Raw genomic sequence first — 21,937 nt, 5'->3', positions numbered from 1 at the left:
GATTATGGAAATTTTTAAAATCGGGACTGATCGTATTCAGATCGGGCTATTCGTAGTGCCGTCTTTAATGCGGGATTCTTACATTGCCGATTATTGCTCCCGCTTGAGATCAGACAGCAATACGACACGAAAACTGAAAAACTCGGATCAGTATCCTCAATGATCTGATATGTCCTATCATTGTCTAAACGCAGTCGTTTTAGTTCGTAACAGATTCCTACGGGTCGGGAAGGGTACGAATAGTTCCGCAAAGCACCCCGACAGTTAGGTGCGTCCCGTAACATTCGGGGCAACTCAGCCGATTTTGTCTAGTCGGATTACAATCGTGGCTATGTCGTGACAGATTCTGCTGTATCGGATCGAATTCCGAACAATGTCTTGTGTATTCTGGACGGTGTCCTGTGGAACGGGAATGATCTAGCTCCACGTCAGAGTCCCGACAATTACAGAATACAATACGACTAAGACCAGACAAAGCCGTTTGCAATGCGATAGAGCGGACCGTGAAAGGATTACGTTCCGACAGTACTTGATCATCCCGAATATGCCGACAGTTTTCGAACGGATAACTTCCGTCAGCATCGGTTCACTGTCTGGTCACTGTCTGATATCTGTCGGGTTACATTCGGTAGAGTCGGGACGCAGTCGTGACAGACTCGGTCCAATTTTACCTGGCGAAAAATACAAATCGGAAAAGAAGCGGATTCAGAACGGGATTATCGGGACTAATTCGCTAAGAAACGGTTGAATATCGACTCGACGCTTCCTGAACACTATATATATATATAGCTATCTGATTGTTCGTGATCAAATTTTTTTTTTACAAATTTTAATTTAAGTTTGAATTTCCATCCACGATTCACAGGATCTTGATCAGACTTATAATAAATTTTAATCGGAAATGGTCCTGTCAAGGACGGTAGTAAAAATCGTGAATGTGTGACCCCAGCTTAACCATCGTAAAACCATCGGCCTCTTTTTCTAGCCTTCGGGGACAACTTCGGGAAGGGTTCTAAATTTTTTAACATGTTGAAAATTCCTCTAAGGTGCGTCCGATGTTGAGGGTTCGTATTGGGTTCGTATCACCATCCTCACCATCGTAATGTCACCGGGAAGGCATCTTTGAACATCGTATTGCATTCGTGTTTCATTCGTTTCCATCGGGTAGTTTTGACATTACGATGTGTACACGAATGAATCACGAAGCCTCCCGAATGTCTTACGATGGCAACTTCGTGAAGACCTCGTAATCCCGTCGTGTTGCCATCGAATAAAAGTACGAAGACGACAAGATGAAACTACGACGGCAATCAATCCAGCTAAATGTAAGTTAATTTTCGCGCTAAAATACATTTAAAGTGCCATGCGCGATATGCACTGGTCAGTCTAAAACGAAAGTTAAGAAAGACGTTCACAAAACACGGAGCTCATATTATTTGATTCTATGAGAACAAGAAAGGCGACAGCTTTGTTGCTATTAATTCAAATGGAACAAGAAGAGCAGCTATTACAGGCTCAATATTTACTTTTACAAGTAAAATATTATTTTTTGTCAATTTTTCATATCAAGTAACATAATAATTTTTCATATCAAGTAACATAATAATTTTTCATATCAAGTAACATAATAATTTTTCATATCAAGTAACATAATGAAAAGCAGAAACGCTTTCACAACACTGCAGGTACACGTATATAGGGAAATCAACTGTTTCTTCATTATTCTGATTTTTTATGTATCGTATGAGTTGTTGTCACACGAATGTATACTCCATAACCATTTTGTGTTCTATATGTCATATTTTACCGCATTTGTTGTTCTCCCCACATCCTTCTTTTTGTCTATATTATTATGATATTCGCCTGGAAAGAGCTCCTTTTGAATAAAAGGGATCAACGAACCCATTACCTTACCTTTAAGATAGATCAGTAAACATGGGCATATATATGGGTGATTATTCAGACTAGTGCACACATTTTACAGTTCAAACATGACAATGCCGAGCGTGGCATCCCCTCGTATGTAACATATTAGGGACAAATATAGACACTATATTTTTATATGACACATGCAGAAAATGGTAAATTGAATACGCATATTTGATACCTAAACTTTTTTTTTAGAAATCAACCAAAACATTCAGTTACTGGAAATACCTTTAATATTGTCTTAAGAACCAGCAAGTTAAAAAATGAGCAACCAATTTCATGTGAATAATGCTATTTCATGGAGAAAAAACAAGTCCATATGCATGACCTTGACCTTTGGCCTTGAACGTAAAAAATGTCAAATCATTACAAGGATGAATAATATACCAAATGTGGTTAAAATCTTTTGAAGCATATTGGTTTTAGAATGTCCACAAGGGTGATATTGCCTTGTATAACAACTGCCGCTGTGACCTTGACCTTTGATCTTTAAAGTCAATAGCGCTTAAGATATTCTTAACGAGTAACACCATACCAAATTTTGAATATTTTGGTTCTAGAGTGTCCATAACAATTTTATCTACACGCAACTTACATGTAGTAGACGAGGGGATGATAAACTAAGTTTTATAAGAATCAGACAAAAAGATCGATTACCCGCCATGCATGGCAGAATTTAAATGCATCCTAAGCTGTACACGACGTCTTTAAGACATCGTATGGCCATCTCGCCGTCATCGTGATCCATCGTGTAGGCTTCGGCTGATATATGAAGCTTAAATACCCGTCTTCGTTTAACCTTCGTATGTCCATCTTTTGCTATCGTATATAACTTCGGCACTATCATATAGACTTCGTTATTCATCGTACTTGATCCGGTCACTTTTTGGTATTTTGACGAGATCGGGACCAACTTTGTACGAACTTACAATTTTTGCATTCCGGTGTGCATCGTATATAAAAATCGGGCCAGTGTGACGCGGGCATAAAGCTTTCCTATAAGGATTAGGACAAAAAAAAAAAATATAAGAAAATTTAAAATGTTGTGTTTCTTAAGCTCTTTTCTACATTTCTTTTAGACAGACACGCTACAATTTTTATAAGGAAATATACCCTTTAGGTTGAGCTTAGTTCTGTCTTTTAACATTTACATTCTCTTAACTGACTTGCGTACGATCTAACAGTTATATTCATATGAGAAAAAATTTACTTTCATGTGTGCCCATATTTTATTTTATTTTAATTCAACACATCATTCAGTACTATAAAAAAAAATAATACGAAAGCGTTTGCGTAATGATGGAAACTTAATATTGTTGAATGTTTTTTTTTCCTCAATTTGCCAAAAAAAAAAATGATATGTTGTCTTATCTTTATCCACAAAGTATGCTACGGTTCATGAAAAGTATTCTGCTCTGGACTTAAATGCGAGATGTTGGTATAATGCATTAGTTAGTTATGACTTGCTTTATATTTATTGCAGTCAGATTGATTTTGCTTTTGAATCATTAAAAACATTTCTTATGAATTATGGATACTAAAATTATCAAAACTATTCGTTTTAGAATAAATTGATATACAAGAATGGTATCATGAATCGATTGTCAGTATTTTCGTCTATATTTTGTCGTTAAATTATGACGTGATTACCAAAAATAGAGCGTACTAGTTTTTCATACATTTTATATATTCATATAAATCGAAAGAAGATTTGATACATCTACACATTTGTAAAGTCAGTGAATAATTTTTATGTTTATCATTGTCAAGACTGTATGTTACATGACGCCTATGAAGATTTCAACATTGAAATTGATTAGTAATTTGTCTGAATGCGTAAGTCGTTGGCAATAATTCGAAAATGAAATTTATTTAAATCATTCAACAGACAAATAACATGTAAAAAGAAATGAAGCTTACTTTTTTTATTTAACTTTTTAACATATAAATTGCCATTTCTTGGTCTATCTTTAAACCTTTGTCGTTTGTTATCTTTTCACCTTTTTGATTATGAATTTGAAACTAAATGGTCATTTGAACCTAACTTGGAAGGAATATTGCAATTATGTCATCTAATCAGTTTGAAACAAATTTGGGAGAAATATTGTATTTAGGTCATCATGGTCAATTTGATTCCAACTTGGGGGACCATTGTTTTGAAGTCATTTATAGCAAACTTAATTTCCATTTTGATAAAGGAACACATTGTCATGGTGACAGGTTTGATAGGTATATTTTGTTTCGACAAATTTTCGTCTGACTCCGCCGGTGCAGATGTTTTAACTAAAATGGGTAACTATCCAATAAAGCCTTTCATATTACATTTCGTTCAGATCAGATATTAAATCTTGTACAAAAACCATCCAATAAAAATCTATAGACCAAACTTTTAAAAGGAAACTTAACATTACGTTAGGAAAGGTAAAAATAACAAACAATAAAATATATAAGTATCGGAAGAAGCAGAACATAGTACTACATGTACTTTTGAACCTGTTGTGTGTTTACAGTAAATCACCAGGGTTTAAAACGCTACATTTCTCCAATGCCAACTATTTAATTAACCTATAAGTGATTCGTCTGAACAATGATAATTTAAGAGCTTTAATTTCCGATTGTGTAAATATTCTTAGATACAGCACGAAACTAACAGCATCACATTTAAAATGAAATAGACATGTTGCCTCCGGAATGTAAGAAACATCATAAAATAATATTTTATGACATGGTAAACTTAAGTGATTGTGTTGAAAAAGGAGTAAAATAATTCATAAGAAATAGCTAAAACAGCTAGTATGTAGGAATAAGTTTGAATATTGATTCGTGTAGAATATTAATATTGATTCAGAAAAAAGTAAATTATAGGTTTCTGTCTATCATTTAGCATAAAGATATAATGTAAAAAGAATGGGTCAGTATCTTCGAGGATTATTATATACAAATGCATGTCAACCTATCAAAATGACAATGGAGACAGATCTTGTATAGTAGAGTAAGATTTACATGATGACTATATTTAAGATGATGCAAACATACCAAATTTTTAAGTAATTTGATATTAAAGTTAGAAGGTGTTGACTATTTGTAGGTATAATTATAAGGTTGATATATTGTATAGACTTAGATTTAGGTAATCACCATGGTTGAAAGTGAGACAATGAAAAGGAGAAATAAAAGCAGCCATATTATTTCGGTGTTCAAAAATCATAAATCAATTGTGAGAAAACGAATTCGGGTTACAAACCAAAACCGAGGGAAAGATTTCAACTATAAGAGGAAAACAACTGAACAACAGAAACACAGACGTGAAACAAAAACAAACGTCAATCTGAATTGTTATGGAACTATTTGATAACAGCTGCACTATTCCTGACTTGGTATATGACATTTAAAAAAAAATAGGGTGAATTGACGCTGTTGTCAATTCTAGCCCAACCTCCTTCCTAAATGACAATGGTAAACAAATTTATCTCTAAAATGATAAAACCACGTGATTGAATTAAAACGTTAACACACTCATCACACAGAAACGTACAAATAAATAATAAAATGATCGATACAACCTGCATACCGTTACACAACAACGACCATCTTTCCTCAACAAAGGACACACTAGGACATTACAAACAGTGACGAACTTACGTGCCAAACATGCAATATCGAACTTCAGGCAATTATGTTATATCAGTCCAAATATTTGCATGACAATGATGATATTGAAAGTCAATTTTATAACAACTTGCAATACAAACGATAAGACATAAAACATTATCCAACCGTTACCATAACACAAACATCAATAATAAAATACATTAATGTTGGATGTACAAAATAACGTACCGAACACGTCGTATAGCAATGCAAATTTAAACTTGGTATTTCAGTTCTATACGGGAATACTAAGCAGACAGACGACATAGAAAAAAACACGACTGGATCTATCCTTCAAACAAAAAAATCCTAATCTGGCAAACAACTAACGGCTTCTGACCTACTGGCTCCTGATTTAAGACACATGAAAAAATAAAAATGTTTTTTTAAAGATATTTTTGTCATATGTTTCGTTTTATTATTTGATTTTGCCATGTGATTATGGACTTTCCGAATTGATTTTCCTCGAAGTTCAGTATTTTTGTGATTTTACTTGTTTCGTATTTATTTCAAATGATTTAGAAAATCAGTCTTAACCAATAATCTTAAGGAGTAAATATTTGTCTTTTCTTTTCAAATAAGAACTGACCAGTTATGATTAGAGATGTCCTGCAGTACTAGATTTTACAAAATATCCAATATGTTTTTTTTTTAATTGAAAATAATGTTAATCTTGAATACTAATGAAATTATATTAATCAGGGTAAACAAATTCTTATGACATATTTTGAAAAGATAGTGTATATCTCTGATGTTCCCATTTTTACAGATGACAGCTTTTGATTTTAATCGCGAATAAAATATTACAATACACGTTATAACCCTTTGTGTTTCTTTATGGTGTTATACATTTTTTATTTCAATCTATTTTGTACTAAACTCTTTGTGTTCAGTATATGATTAGCGAACGGGAAGAAAACAAGACACTAACGCTAAGTAAAATACTAACATTTAGTTGTATTCAAAATAACCTTTTATACAACATGTTTCAAACATAATAAATACACATCAAGCGTATGATCCAAAGTTAATACCGACACAGCAGACCAAAGCCAATTAACTAATAAAACCTCAATGCGTTGACCTTAATAGACCTTTGATAAGAGAATTACAGGCGTGAACAATGATTAGAGATGTACAAATACATATAAATTAACCTTGACCGCAGATAATTGATAGCTTTTAATGACCGTCTATAAGAACGATCACAGACAATATACCATAATTACGAAAGTAGTTATTGTTGATATAAAGCCTGTAAACGTCCAGCAGGAAGTATTTCAAGATACCCAGTCTGATTGTTTGAGTACTGAAAGAATATAAAACATAATAAAATAATTATTTTTATTATACAAATATTTGGGCTTAAAGGGCAACACGTTATGTTACAGAAAACTTCCTTGGCGTCAGTGAATAAAAAGCGATGAATGTAAACTAACTGACGCCAACATTATACTTAACTATCCGAGCAGTGTGCGCGGCACACTGTGTGAATGCTTGAGGATATTTTTTCTCTAGTATCATGTAATTCACTCAGTTCTGTCATATTGTAAATCAAGAACAAAACAAATTACATGCTACCTGCAGTTGACACAAAACACACAGTATGTACATAAAATGATAGTGTGTTCTCAGATAATTAAGGATAATTTGCCGCTAAAATACTGTGCCTGAGCTAGCCACATATCTTTGACAGAAATGCGTCACCATAGGGGTATTTGCATACACGTGTGTGTACGACTACCAGTCTACTTGTCTCAGAGTACTTTAGCAAGCCGTTCCCGAGCGGTATAGCCTTACTTGATTTTCCACGTGGTACCGCATAAGAGTAAATCTTTGTGGGCATAGACCGACGTGAAATAGAGCTGTTGAGCAATCAAGATGAGACTATTCCTCGTTAAGGCACGTAGGCACCCTAACTACTCAGAAAATGTTCATAAATGTCTGGCCTGATCATTTATTATAGTAACATAACGTGAACCATAAAGGCACAACATCTTCATAAAAATCGGCGGTGTTGGGGCGGCTGGAGGGTTGATTTGAATTGTTTGCACTTCTATACTGTTACTATCTTATCAATGCAACTGACTGAATAAACCTGACAAAGATTGAAAATTTAACACGTGCACCAAGTCATGAGACGGTTAAGAAAACATTGCCGTCTCTACCACAGACATCATAAATCTAGTAATAAAATGTTTATCGTCCACCTAAATAAATAATGATTTTAACAGAAGCCGAGTCGGACAGAACATGAAACATTAATATAAACATCAATTAAAAATTTCTAATTTATACAACATGTTTCAAACATAATAAATACACATCAAGCGTATGATCCAAAGTTAATACCGACACAGCAGACCAAAGCCAATTAACTAATAAAACCTCAATGCGTTGACCTTAATAGACCTTTGATAAGAGAATTACAGGCGTGAACAATGATTAGAGATGTACAAATACATATAAATTAACCTTGACCGCAGATAATTGATAGCTTTTAATGACCGTCTATAAGAACGATCACAGACAATATACCATAATTACGAAAGTAGTTATTGTTGATATAAAGCCTGTAAACGTCCAGCAGGAAGTATTTCAAGATACCCAGTCTGATTGTTTGAGTACTGAAAGAATATAAAACATAATAAAATAATTATTTTTATTATACAAATATTTGGGCTTAAAGGGCAACACGTTATGTTACAGAAAACTTCCTTGGCGTCAGTGAATAAAAAGCGATGAATGTAAACTAACTGACGCCAACATTATACTTAACTATCCGAGCAGTGTGCGCGGCACACTGTGTGAATGCTTGAGGATATTTTTTCTCTAGTATCATGTAATTCACTCAGTTCTGTCATATTGTAAATCAAGAACAAAACAAATTACATGCTACCTGCAGTTGACACAAAACACACAGTATGTACATAAAATGATAGTGTGTTCTCAGATAATTAAGGATAATTTGCCGCTAAAATACTGTACCTGAGCTAGCCACATATCTTTGACAGAAATGCGTCACCATAGGGGTATTTGCATACACGTGTGTGTACGACTACCAGTCTACTTGTCTCAGAGTACTTTAGCAAGCCGTTCCCGAGCGGTATAGCCTTACTTGATTTTCCACGTGGTACCGCATAAGAGTAAATCTTTGTGGGCATAGACCGACGTGAAATAGAGCTGTTGAGCAATCAAGATGAGACTATTCCTCGTTAAGGCACGTAGGCACCCTAACTACTCAGAAATGTTTTGGGGAAACGATATTATATTTGGCCAAAATAAAATATCATAGCCCAAAACGAAATATGTAACGTTATGTTGCCTGCCCAAGTTGCATATTGAGTAACCCCAAAAGATTGAAGATGTTGTGCCTGATGAAGCCTTGTGTCTTGTTAAAATTAAAGTTGATCTAGAGAAAAATTAATGTCAATATAAAAATCCTTAACCACAATATTGAGATCAACGTGAGAAGAAAAGACACAAGGCTAGGATGGAGGACAAATTACAAAGTTATAACCGATGGTAAAAAACGTTTTCGGCATTGTATCTTGTCATTTAATCTTTTCCAGCGCGGATTTAATATCCAATTTGGAAGTTCTAATGTAACGTTTAAAACAATCTGATTTCCAACGTCCCAGTGTTTGTATCATGCTGTCCTCAATACCTTGAGAACTAGCACTTGTGGCCGCACCTGATCGAAAAGAATGTCCGCTATAATCCTTGTCACTATATCCTAATGCTATGAGTATTGTTTTCAGCTTGCTTATAAAATAGTTCCGGGAAAGTGGTTTTCCGGTTTCTTCAACGAGAAACGAATCATTCTGCTTTGCGTTTAGGTTTAATCTTACACTCATCAGCTGGGATAGCAATTTATACGGACAAACGACGCCCTCTATCTTGAACAAGGAAATTATAATACCTTGTCGGAATATATCTGTCTTTGTAGCTTTTAAATTAACAGTTACTTCGCATTCTGAAACGAAATTTATGTCAGAAACGCATAAATTTGAATCTGGATCAAACACAGTTCTACATGTAAACTCATTGCATCTCAGAAAACCATAAAATGCCAGAACACACGCTGTTTGAAATGTTAAATCCATATAGTCATGATTGAAAAATCCACATTGCAAACAAGTTACTATTTCCTGTAAAATTTTAAACGTTATTGGTAACTTTTGTCGTAATGGCTTACTCTCAGATTTTTTAACTCCATTTAACACATTTTGCAAGCGTTGGTATGTATGACCAAATTTATCACAAAGTGGGTTCACATTATCAAAATTAACTCCATGAAAACGAACTCCAGCGAGATATAATTTGATTGTTGAATATTTCAGTTTTAACACTGATTGGCAATGGGCCACGAAATAGATCAATAAATCTTCCGAAACTTTAGACATATTGAAAGTCCTTGAGTTGAATCCAGTGATATGATTGCCACAAAATTGAATAAAACATTTATATCCTGTTGAATAAACATTGCGGGTATTCACGTTGATACTTTTATTCCATAAGCTGTCGACTGCTTGGTCTAACTCCACACAATTTCGGAATGAGGAGGGCAGGTGCATGGATTTGGCGAAGCTTCTGGAGCCAATTGTCGAAACCGCTTCATCTGGTAACGAGAAAGAGCATCTGCTATGTTATTTTCTTTCCCTGGTACATGTACAGCATGTACAACAAAATTAAATTTAGCCGCACACCAAGTTAAACGGCGAACAAGATTCATAATTACGTTACACTTTGAACGACCCTTATTAATTATGTACACACTAGACATATTATCACAATGAAAAAGAATGCGTTTAGTAGACCATTCATGCCCCCATAAAATAGCAGATATAACAATCGGATACAATTCTAAGTAAGCCATTGAGAAAGACTCCTTATCGGGCCGAATAAAATCGTCGGGCCAACTTCCTTGAAACCACCTTTTCCTAAAATAACCTCCGTATCCGATTGTTGATGAAGCATCCGTAAATAAATGAAAATCGGACGCATTAATAACGTTATCGCTGATAAAAAATGATATACCATTCCACTGACTTAGGAATTTAAACCACATTGCCATGTCATCTCTACATCCCTTTGTAATTGTAACGTGATGATAAAGTTCTTTAACGGAGTGTGCTAATGTCAATAAATACGACACAAACGATCTCCCTGGTATAATTACTTTACATGCATAATTGAGATGACCCAATAAACTTAACATTTCACGCTTAGTACATGAACGTCTATTAAGATAGCTGTATAAAATATCCTTAATTCTAACAAGCTTCTCATCAGGTAATTTAGCAATCATATGCATTGAATCGAGAATTATGCCGAGATATTCTAATGAAGTAGATGGACCAACTGTTTTATGAGCGCTGAGAGGAATCTTTAAACTATTAAATACATATAACATTGTGTTCATATTCCTTGTAGCATCTACGTAAGGATTGTTAATCAGGAGAAAATCGTCTAACAAATGTAACACGTGCCGCAAACCGTAATTATTTTGTAAGATCCAACATATTGCCACTGATAATGTATCGAATATCTTGGGACTTGAACGGCAACCAAATGCTAAACGAGTATAAAAATAGTACATGTCATTCCATTTTAATCCATAAAATCGCCATAAAGAATTATGTACAGGTATTAATTTGAATGCATCGGTTACGTCACACTTACATAATTGACTTTTAATTCCTAATGACTTAATTATATTTATAGCGTCGTCAATTCTTACGTAGGTTAATGAATAGTCTTCCTTATTTATCAAATCGTTGATGCTGTGATGCTCACCATTGTTGTGAGGAGCCGAGAGGTCTAGAATTAATCTTTTCTTTTTTGAATATTTTCCTTCAACAATACCTATCGGACTAATTCTATAAGTATCAAACGGAGGTTTTGTAAATGGTCCAATAAGGTATCCTTTACGAAGTTCGTCATCTACCAGTTTCGTAACATCATCGGGAAATTTCTTGGTAGACAATAAATTCTTTCATTCCAAAGATTTACTTGGTAGTACGTTTATGCCTGTGTCAAAACCATATCGAAGTCCATTAATTAAATTAAAAACAAAATTTTTATCTGGATAATGTGTAAGTTCAAATTCAAGTTGATCGATATCAATAGGCGTAGACACTAGTCAATTCTTGGCCTGCGATTGTTCTTGTGACGGCCTATTGTTCGGAGTAGCACCAGTAGATGATCTAGTATTAACATGGGCGAATGAACATTTTGTCCCCTTGAAACATTTTCCTGATAAGAAATTGTTACACACTTCCCGACCACGAAAGAAAAGAACAGGGCGTCCTCGTATATCTGTATTGGAATCAACACGATCGTTACTCCCAACTTGTGATTTCTGAAAATGAGTTTGATTATAAGTTGGTTTGGGTCGATTATTCGATTGACCAAAGCTTGGTAACGTTTGACAAACAGCTGTGAGATGCCCAAGACTACCGCATGTTTCACATTCTTTAATTATTTGTCCACTTGTGATGGATGAATAGAGTTTTTCGTCTCTGATGGACCAATCTACAACTTTACCATGGGTCAGTTTGATAGCAGCTACCTTATTTGCGAAAGCCTTGTGATACTCGTAGAAAACGGGACCTTTATATCTTGCAGAGATATCAATGATATCTTGAATATACATATCGAATTCGATTCGTCGGTCTTGCTTTTCACAGATAATATTTTTGTAAATATTAAAAGCTTCTAGAAACTCTTGTATAGACAAGTTTCTTTGGAGGCGGGGATCTCGATGTTTGATTAACAATACGGACCCGTCAGATTCGTCAACGGTTTTGTAATCTTGTACGTTTTCTTGATTGTTAAGAAGGGTAGCCAGATTAATGTACTTGCCTTCTAAAATCTGCTTCCGAACGTTCGGTGCCACTGCTTGAACATGCGGAAACATGCCTGAGGAAACCTTGGTAGTGTGATAAGATCCTGTATCATGATGTAATCCATTATTTATATCACTCACGAATGCAGGTTGACTAATGCTATTTGATTCTCTAACTAATAGCGACTGAATTAAAGTTCCTTGATTTTGAACAGTTTGCTCCATGTTGTTTAAACTGGTGGTAAGTTGAGTTAATGCTGGAATTTCGGGCATAACTGTATTATCCTGTCCTGAATTCTCATTTAATAGTTCCAATAACTGCTCTTTTGTGAAAGTTGATGGAGCCCTGATGCCTTGCTTTCTTAGTTTTCCTTTAACTTCGTCAAGTGTCAATTCTGTATTAGAATTCTGTACAACTGGTGTGTCACTTTTCTTACTTTTCTTACTGGAAACACGCTTTTTACGAACTGGCGGCATTTTTAAGAAGTTGTTAAAAGTTATGAAATAACCAAATAATATTGATTTGAATTGTTTGCACTTCTATACTGTTACTATCTTATCAATGCAACTGACTGAATAAACCTGACAAAGATTGAAAATTTAACACGTGCACCAAGTCATGAGACGGTTAAGAAAACATTGCCGTCTCTACCACAGACATCATAAATCTAGTAATAAAATGTTTATCGTCCACCTAAATAAATAATGATTTTAACAGAAGCCGAGTCGGACAGAACATGAAACATTAATATAAACATCAATTAAAAATTTCTAATTATAGATAGTGATCTTTACGTTTGAAACTAGAGGGCTGTCAAAGACTGTGTTTATTTAATAACTAATCATTAAATTGATGTAAAAAAAATTCTGATGATTAAAATTCATTTGTATGATTGATTTGACCTTAGTCCTTTATCCCAATGTTTGTTAATATATAATTATTTGTTGATATGCACTTAAGACATTTCTATAGAGCAATGTCCTTATCTAGCTTCTCCTGTTCATTGTGACATAGTAAGATTAATTTGCTAAAGTACAATTCTTCCAAAGTTCTAGTGTCCAAAAACAGTATCTTTTATTAATGTTTGTATCTATTCGTCAATTTGTGCTCAAATTTAAAAAAAAGTAGACATGTTTCTAATGATCTGTTACTGCAAAGGGAAACCAGTTTTGAATTTGCAGATATCATTTTTTGCAAATGACAATACATACAATTGCATATATCTAGTTTTATAAATATGAATACCATCGGTTAATAAGAGTTTTTATCACATATTTTGTACTGATATGTACGTTTTTGCATGGCCAATAATAGCCGGAAGTCAAGATTGGTATCAGCCCTCAGGGCCGATATCGATATCAGCCCTCGAAATCCATATCAAGCCCCCGAGTTTAATTTCCGGTAACCTGTCAATCAAAGGCTATTTGTAAACAGGTTGAACACAATGAAAAGAAATTTAGAAAGTTACAAATGTGCTGTAGAAGAAAAAAGTAGAAATCAACAGTCAAAATCATAAAAGTTCCCGTAAAATAAATATTTTGACGCCACACTGGAATGAGTAGCGATATAGGATTCTTCTTAAGTTTTTTTTAACATTTGTAATGTAACACTTTAAAGTCGTTTAATATTTTCAATTTTTAGAATTAATATATTTATTGTTAATTTTTTCTGAAACTTTTCACAAAACGTTGTTAACCTACTGTGATACGAACTTTTTTTTTAACTCAGTGATACATTTATTTATTTTTTTCGTTAAATATTAAACATAATTTGGTGTAAGCTATTTGTTTTCACCTGCTTGAAAATAAGTGATAAATAGATTATTACATGTCATTTTCCACATGGTCCATGGTATCAGCCCACGACCCCTATCAAGTCCTCGGGCTAAAGCCCTCTGGCTTGATATGGGAGTCTAGGGCTGATACCAGAGCCATATGGAAAATGCCATGTAATAATCTATAATTATCACATATTTGTTACAAATACGTTGGGTTGAGCATATGTAATAACCTCTAAATTACCCGGGGCAAAGAAGAGCATATTGGTTATTGTGCCCTGATTCCAAATGACATGACGTCATTGCATCCTTACTGATTTTGTAATTGCTTTGTGATAAGATAAAAAAAGATTCACCTGTTATGATTAATTACATTGTTACAAATGAACTTGTTTTTATCTTTTCTGCAAAACTTAAATATGTAATAAATAAATTATAAAATGACTTTTCCATATTGGCACTGGTATCATCCCTCGGATACAGCCTTTAGGCCGATATTTGAGATTCGGGGTGATACCAGGGCCAATATGGAAAAGGGCATTTTATAATCTATACATATACATTATAGTAAATAGTTTAATAGGTATTTAGAAATATCCTTTCATTATACCTTCAAGTAACGTACGTATAGTCAAATGCCTACGTTTTAGATGTAGGACACGCAGAGTATTGATACAAACTATATATGATGATCAATCATAAAATGTTCCTGTCGAACTAATACCACTCTTTCCCTTGACATATAAGTGATAAATTAAAGCATTAACACGGCTATCATTCATATTTTGTTTCTGTTTCACTGAATTTTTCCCCAATAACAATATATAAAATGCCAATTTATTTTACCAAAACATGTTCTTTTGTTTTTTTGTAGTATTCTATCGTATTTAATTAAAAAAAGAAAAAATAACAAAAACATGTTTATTATAATCGTTTGGAATCTAACACCTTATAAGGTAATTAAAGCAGTGCTTGTTGTCCTTTTGCATTTTAAGGACAACCGCTCCGTTTCCGAATGAAATGAAAATATTGCAATATTAATTTGTTTTATTGAACACAATCACGCAATACTAACGAGGTTATAAATCTATCATTCAATCTGCTTGCAGAAATTAAATATCTGCATATTTGAACAAAGCATGAACTTGTAAAAAATCAAATTAAACCATTTAAGGATGCTCGGGGGTATACAAATTTTAGGGGAAAAAAATAAACATTTATTGTCACTACAAATTTTATGTAGTACCTTAAGCAGTTGTTACTTTATCATGTGGTACACAAATCATTCAAAAAATATCAATTCGTTTTGGCCTCAGGTAACTTTTAAAATTTAGATAGTTTCAAATTATCTCCCTTTGGTGCAAAAAAAATCATTTTTTTGCATTATAATTGAAATATTTTTTTAACTCATCGGTGACCTATATTATAATTTTCAAATCAGCTGTACTTAAACTAAACTATTGTAAACTTTGAGCGATTTCTTTTTTTATTTCGATATTACATCATTTCCTATTAGTTAAACAGAAAATAGGTACCTTTACAAAAATGTATGCTTCTCCCGAAGGCAGATTGTGAGCGTAAATGAACGGTGACCCCATGTTTTTATATTTCACTTTTCTATTAAGTATCAGATAAATTTCATTTAAAGAAAATACAGCGAAATCCTTTATTAATTAAAAAAAATCATTAAGACCCGCGAGCCACTTGAATTACTTTAATGAACATTTTTGATGATCTGACCTTAAACGGAACATATTTAGCTACCAATATAGTGGAAATAGCTGATGTATCATATATATATATTGACAAAATTATATAAGTAAAAGTTGTTCACATGTGCGTAAATATGCGTAAAAGTTTTAAATGTGCGTATTGTTATGCATTTACTTTTCTATATTGGCTAGAGGTAAAGAGGGAGGGTTGAGATCTCATACACATGTTTAACCCCGCCGCATTTTTGCGCCTGTCCCAAGTCAGGAGCCTCTGGCTTTTGTTAGTCTTGTATTTTTTTTAAATTTCAGGTTCTTGTGTACAATTTGGAAATTAGTATGGCGTTCATTATCACTGAACTAGTATATATTTGTTTAGGGGCCAGCTGAAGGACGCCTCCGGGTGTGGAAATTTCTCGCTACATTGAAGACCTGTTGGTGACCTTCTGCTGTTGTTTTTTCTATGACACATTACCCATTTCCATATTCAATTTTATTCTTTTTTGTAAGCATGAAAACTCATCTTGCAGTTTTCAATTGATTTATTATTGAAGTAAACTTTGTTTGAAGCAAACTTATTATTTGTTAAAAATGTGCCTTACCGATGTCTTAATAATAGCTTCTTCAATGAAGTTATTTTAATGCACCATCATTTTTCAATACACACTCTTTCAAAGATTGATACAAAACAATAAAATATAGGAATGTTACAACACATAATAGATGTGTTGTGTCTTGATTGTTATGAATGTCAAATTTGGTTTATTTTCTAAATAAAATTGAGAATGGAAATGGGGAATGTGTCAAAGAGACAACAACCCGACCAAATAAAAAAAAAACAACAGCAGAAGGTCACCAACAGGTATTCAATGTAGCGAGAAATTCCCGCACCCGGAGGCGTCCTTCAGCTGGCCCCTAAACAAATATATATTAGTTCAGTGATAATGAACGCCATACTAATTTCCAAATTGTACACAAGAAACTAAAATTTAAAAAAAGAAGCATACAATGTAGTACATGTAAAACATACTTATCTATATTTCTATATTTTGTGTTTTTCTGTGCATTAGTTAGAAGTATTGTTCCAATTAATGGATCAAACATGGACTACAATATCAGTTAAGAACAGTTTGTACATTTTTGTAACCCTTCAACTTATACTTGAATCTTGGATTCGAAAAAGTATATGATGCGAATTAGTTTAGTTATCAACTTATTGATATGCATATCATGCAGCAAATGTTAAATGCATGCTGACTGCGATCATAGCTTTAAGCATACGGAATTTTTGTGTTATTAAAATTTTCTGTTACAAAATATTAGAAATTATTATAAATTATATAAGGAATGTATCTCCCTCATGCAAAGCTCTGATTCCTTTCACGGATTTGGCTATACTTTTTGGACCTTTTGGATTATACCTCTTCATCTTTTATATAAGCTTTGGATTTCAAATATTTTGGCCACGAGCTTCACTGAAGAGACATGTATTGTCGAAATGCGCATTTGGTGCAAGAAAATAGGTACCATTAATTTTATTAAGTCATAATATGAATCTAACTCTACAATCTACACCAACACATTTATAAAAAAGAAGATGGAGTATGATTGCCAATGACACAACTCTCCAAAAGAGACCAACATGACAGAAATTAACAGCTATAGGTCATCGTATGACCTTCAACAATGAGCAAAGCCATACCACATAGTCAGCTATAAAAAGCCCTAAAATGACAACAATTTAAACGAGAAAACTAACGGTCTTATTTATTCTAAATAATGAATATTTAGATTATTATGTGTATACTCACAAAAAAAATCCAAAAATAAATAATAGTTTTTAGTTTCCAGTCGTGTTTGACAATCGCGTCCTATGGTAAACACGACACGTGGTTTAAAAGAGAAGCAAAAAATACCATAGAAACATTTATACTTATGGATCAAAATAAACTGACAAAACCATTGCTAAAAAAAGTAAAAGAAAACAGACAAATAATAGTACACAAGACACAACATAAAGAATTTAAGCATAAGCAACACCAACACAGGAAGGGAAAGTAGATCCTGATCCCATGTGACATTCATCGTGTTAATAGTCTAATCGGTAGGTCACTTTTATAATAATCGCGTTCTAAAGTACACACGATATGTTATATAGTAAACGAGTCATTTTGTAAGCACGATACGTGATATAATTAAGGCGTTTTATGTTATACGCTAAAGTGGAATAATAATGGTGTCCTATAATATAGACGAGACGTGGTATAATAATCCCATTTAATGGTATATACGAGTCATTGTATAATAATCGCGACCTGTGATATACTTTAGAAGTGGTTTAATCATGGTATAATCAAGGCGACCTATGGTACATGTACACTTGAGCCGTAGAAGCTATCACAAGGTTACAGAGGCGGTTGACATGATAAAACAATGAAGATTAAAGATAAACTTTGGTATTTGACCTGCTGAATCTATATGGATAACTTGTTATATTGCATCAGCTGTTTTAGTTTGACAATTGTATTATGAGATTTCCGTAGGTTGTTATCTACGGCTTCCATTTTTTAATTGAAGTTAAATTAGCGGTGTGTAGCTTTTAAATCGTTAAACAGGTTTGTAAATACTTTGCAAAAGAAGCCTGGAATATTTAACAGAATGTTGAATGAAAATTATGATATAATTACGTAAGTATATCAGTATACAGCAGGCCGAGGACAGATAACAAAGATACAGAAATACACGTAATAGTATCTTTATTAATTAACTACAGTGTTACATTTTTTTTTAATTTCATTTCAAAGAGATAAATATTTTTACCTTGAAGTGGAAATTCCCCTATCTCAGTTTGTTTCTTTTTATTGCAGATGCAATACATAATGATCTGGTACTGTTTCCATGTGTCTTCAGTATTTTCTCATCCAATGAATTTTTCTACCTTTTTCAGTCACTATAAAGTGTTACAACTTAAATTTAGACATAAATAGTAATTGGAAAGGTACTGCCATTGCATGTGTTCTGCTAAAACTAATTATAAAATCGATGTGTACCATCGTGAAATTATGAGGTCGTCAAGAAATGAACTTTGTGATAATCTACTTGTTCCCCAAACCTGAAATAGTTCTATCGTCTGCTTTCAAACTACTTTTAAAATGAATGTGACCGTCTATAGCCTGAAATGTATGCCATACTGACATTTTCAGCATGTTTAAGTTGACTAAATGGCATCTGCGTCTTTAAAACAACTGTTTACTTTTAGTTTGTTTTTATCGTGACTTCCGTGGAAAACTAGAGACGTTCCAAAATCCTGCACTTGTGTCAACTCGGCCAATATAGAAAAACTTGGCCAATACAGAAAAAAATCTCCATTGGCCGAGTTATTCTGTATTTGCCGAGTTTACACCTTATATTGCATAGGTAGTGTTCATCATTTTAAGTCCAATAACAATTTACATAATGTAGTTAATTAATAGTATAGGGTTATTGCATGAATATTGGGAAATATTGTCCAGAGTAGAATTTTATATTGCACGAGCTTGCGAGTGCAATATAATAATAATAATAAATAATAAATCTATTTTATTGCTAATCAAAGCGCCCACAGGGAGCGGAACAATCAACATAAATTACATACAAATGATTACAAGTGATTCAATATGATTCAGACACAATGTTTAAAAAAAATAAATTATTAAGACAAGTAGAAGAATACAACAAGCACAGTGTTTCACAATAATTCTTGAGTATGAAAAAGTCTCCAGAGGACTTAGACAAATAAATTGTGATTCAATATCTTAACCTCTCAAATTTTTAACCCGTTGTTTTATTTCATTTAAAAAGTTGAAACAAATATTTAAAAGTTTGTGGCACTGAAGAAGAAAATGAATTTCATCTTCAACCTCAGTACCACACAATTTACAGATACGTTCTGACACTGTAAGATTTTTGTACATTCCTCTCTAAATATCTTAATCGTGAGCACTGATACGGAATTTCGTTAAGGTGTAATACCACCAAATCATGGTACGTCACATCCGGTTGCATACGAAAGTAGGTTAAAAAAAATATTCCCTTGAATTTGACCGTTGTAGGTAATTAATCCTACATTTTTATTGCAGTAAAACTATTTCTGTGTCATAAACATATGTCTTGGGTATTTCAAAACACCATTATGTTTTATTTGTGATTTCTATAGAAAATTTTGTAATCTTGAGGTTACATGGTGACTAAACCTTGTACACAGATAGAATAAGGGGAGAAATTTGATAGGTTAACTTCCAATGATGGTTATTTTTTTATATGCAATAAAATGTTATGTGAAACCTTTTCTATAGAACTGGACAGGATAAAACTTTACTCATGCCAAGTATTTCTTTATTTGAAACAAAGATAAATTCTGCACAATTTGTGAAAAGTGCAAATTTAACAAAGACTAATATGGGAAAATCAATGATGGTTCACACCTAATATGGGAAGCTGTACATGCACCTATGGACTTGTGAGTAATCGCATGTGTTAAAATTTCTTGCTATTTAAGTGAAATAATACAAAAAATGAAATATTCTGAGTGAATTGAGTCTCCAAAACACATTTATGAGAAAATTGTCTTGAAATAGGACTGTACCATGAATATTCAGTTGACAGAAAAAGCCATACTAAGTGCATATATTTATTTTTCTTGGGGGGGGGGGCTTTTTCTCCTTATTTCTTATATTTTGCTATGATATAACATTTTCCTAGGTTATAGGAATAACCTCTGCTGGTGGACTATTAGTCCCCGAGGGTATCCCAGCCCAGTACGGATTTTTTGTGTTATTAAAATTTGCTGTTACAAAATATTAGAAAGCTCTGATTCCTTTTACGAATTTGACTATACTTTTTGGACCCTTTGGATTATAGCTTATCATCTTTTATATAAGCTTTGGATTTCAAATATTTTGGCCACGAGCATCACTGAAGAGCCATATTTTGTCGAAATGCGCATCTGGTGCAAGAAAATTGGTACCGTTGATTTTGTTATACTTAAATAAATATATAGTTATAAGTAGATGAAATTATTTTTAATGTTGTACCGACAAGTTATTCACTAAAAGAGAAGCCTTTTATGTCTCTCTTTGGAACGCGGCGTAAATTTAATTTTTATGTAAGAACTTATTGAAACCTCCTTGGAGACAGTAAGGAGTTGTTCATTCTGCTAAAATGCTTCAATTACTCATTTCTTATAACATTTCTACCATAAATGAGTGAAAGTAACCCCAATCATTTTATTTATTGGCCTGAAAAGTTGAAATTTTGAGAAAATGTGAGGTATAAATTGACCCCAAGAGACCTTATAAAGAAGACAAAGAGGTTTATTAGTGGTATTTTATCTTCCTAAAATCATCTTGTGTATCATTGTCAACTGTTTGTAGGCAGATAAGATAGATATTTGATCATTTATTGGTCCACATTGATTCTAACTTGATGCAGTATGGTTTGGATTTGTCGAAAAAAAATTTGCTCGAAAAGCTGTAGATATCGTCTTTCGTTATACAGATTTTTCTCATACTATTGAACTGATTATGACAAAACTTGACAGAAATGCTTGAAATAACCAGTATTACAAAGGAAAAAGGTACATTCAGTTTATTGAACAAAAAGGTATTTTTTAAGTAATTTCTATATCTAAAATTTTCCTGGAAAAGCCAATTTTCTAAGCAAAATCTGCTTTTGAAAAGTTTATACATTCTAAGCTTGTTACCGTATAGTTTATTGCCTCTAAATCATTATTTAGCTCCATATTAAATCATATTTTGATTGCATCTTTTTACATAAATAGTCTTTTTTAAATTACCTTTAAATAAAGTGCATAAGTTTCATTGGTGCAAAAGTATTTAAATAAAGTTTGAATACTGGTATACCACCTCTTTTCTGCTCATCATTTATATATTTTGAGAGGTTGAAAGCCTTTTTTAATAATAAATCATCGGATTTTTTAAACGTATATAGTCTTTAAGCATATTTAATCAAACCTCCAAAAA

At 33.1% G+C, this 21,937-nt stretch overlaps 1 protein-coding gene across 1 annotated transcript in view; it reads right to left on the bottom strand.

Annotated features, from left to right (window-relative positions):
* LOC134713908 (neuronal acetylcholine receptor subunit alpha-10-like) overlaps positions 1–21,937 on the bottom strand; it is a 66,149-nt gene that overhangs the window by 16,950 nt on the left and 27,262 nt on the right. The window lies entirely within an intron of this gene.

The sequence above is a fragment of the Mytilus trossulus genome, chromosome 4 (assembly GCF_036588685.1).
Source record: "Mytilus trossulus isolate FHL-02 chromosome 4, PNRI_Mtr1.1.1.hap1, whole genome shotgun sequence".
Classification (NCBI taxonomy): Eukaryota; Metazoa; Mollusca; class Bivalvia; order Mytilida; family Mytilidae; genus Mytilus; species Mytilus trossulus.
Note: the sequence above shows the minus strand (reverse complement) of the source record. Positions and strands in the feature narration are given on the sequence as shown.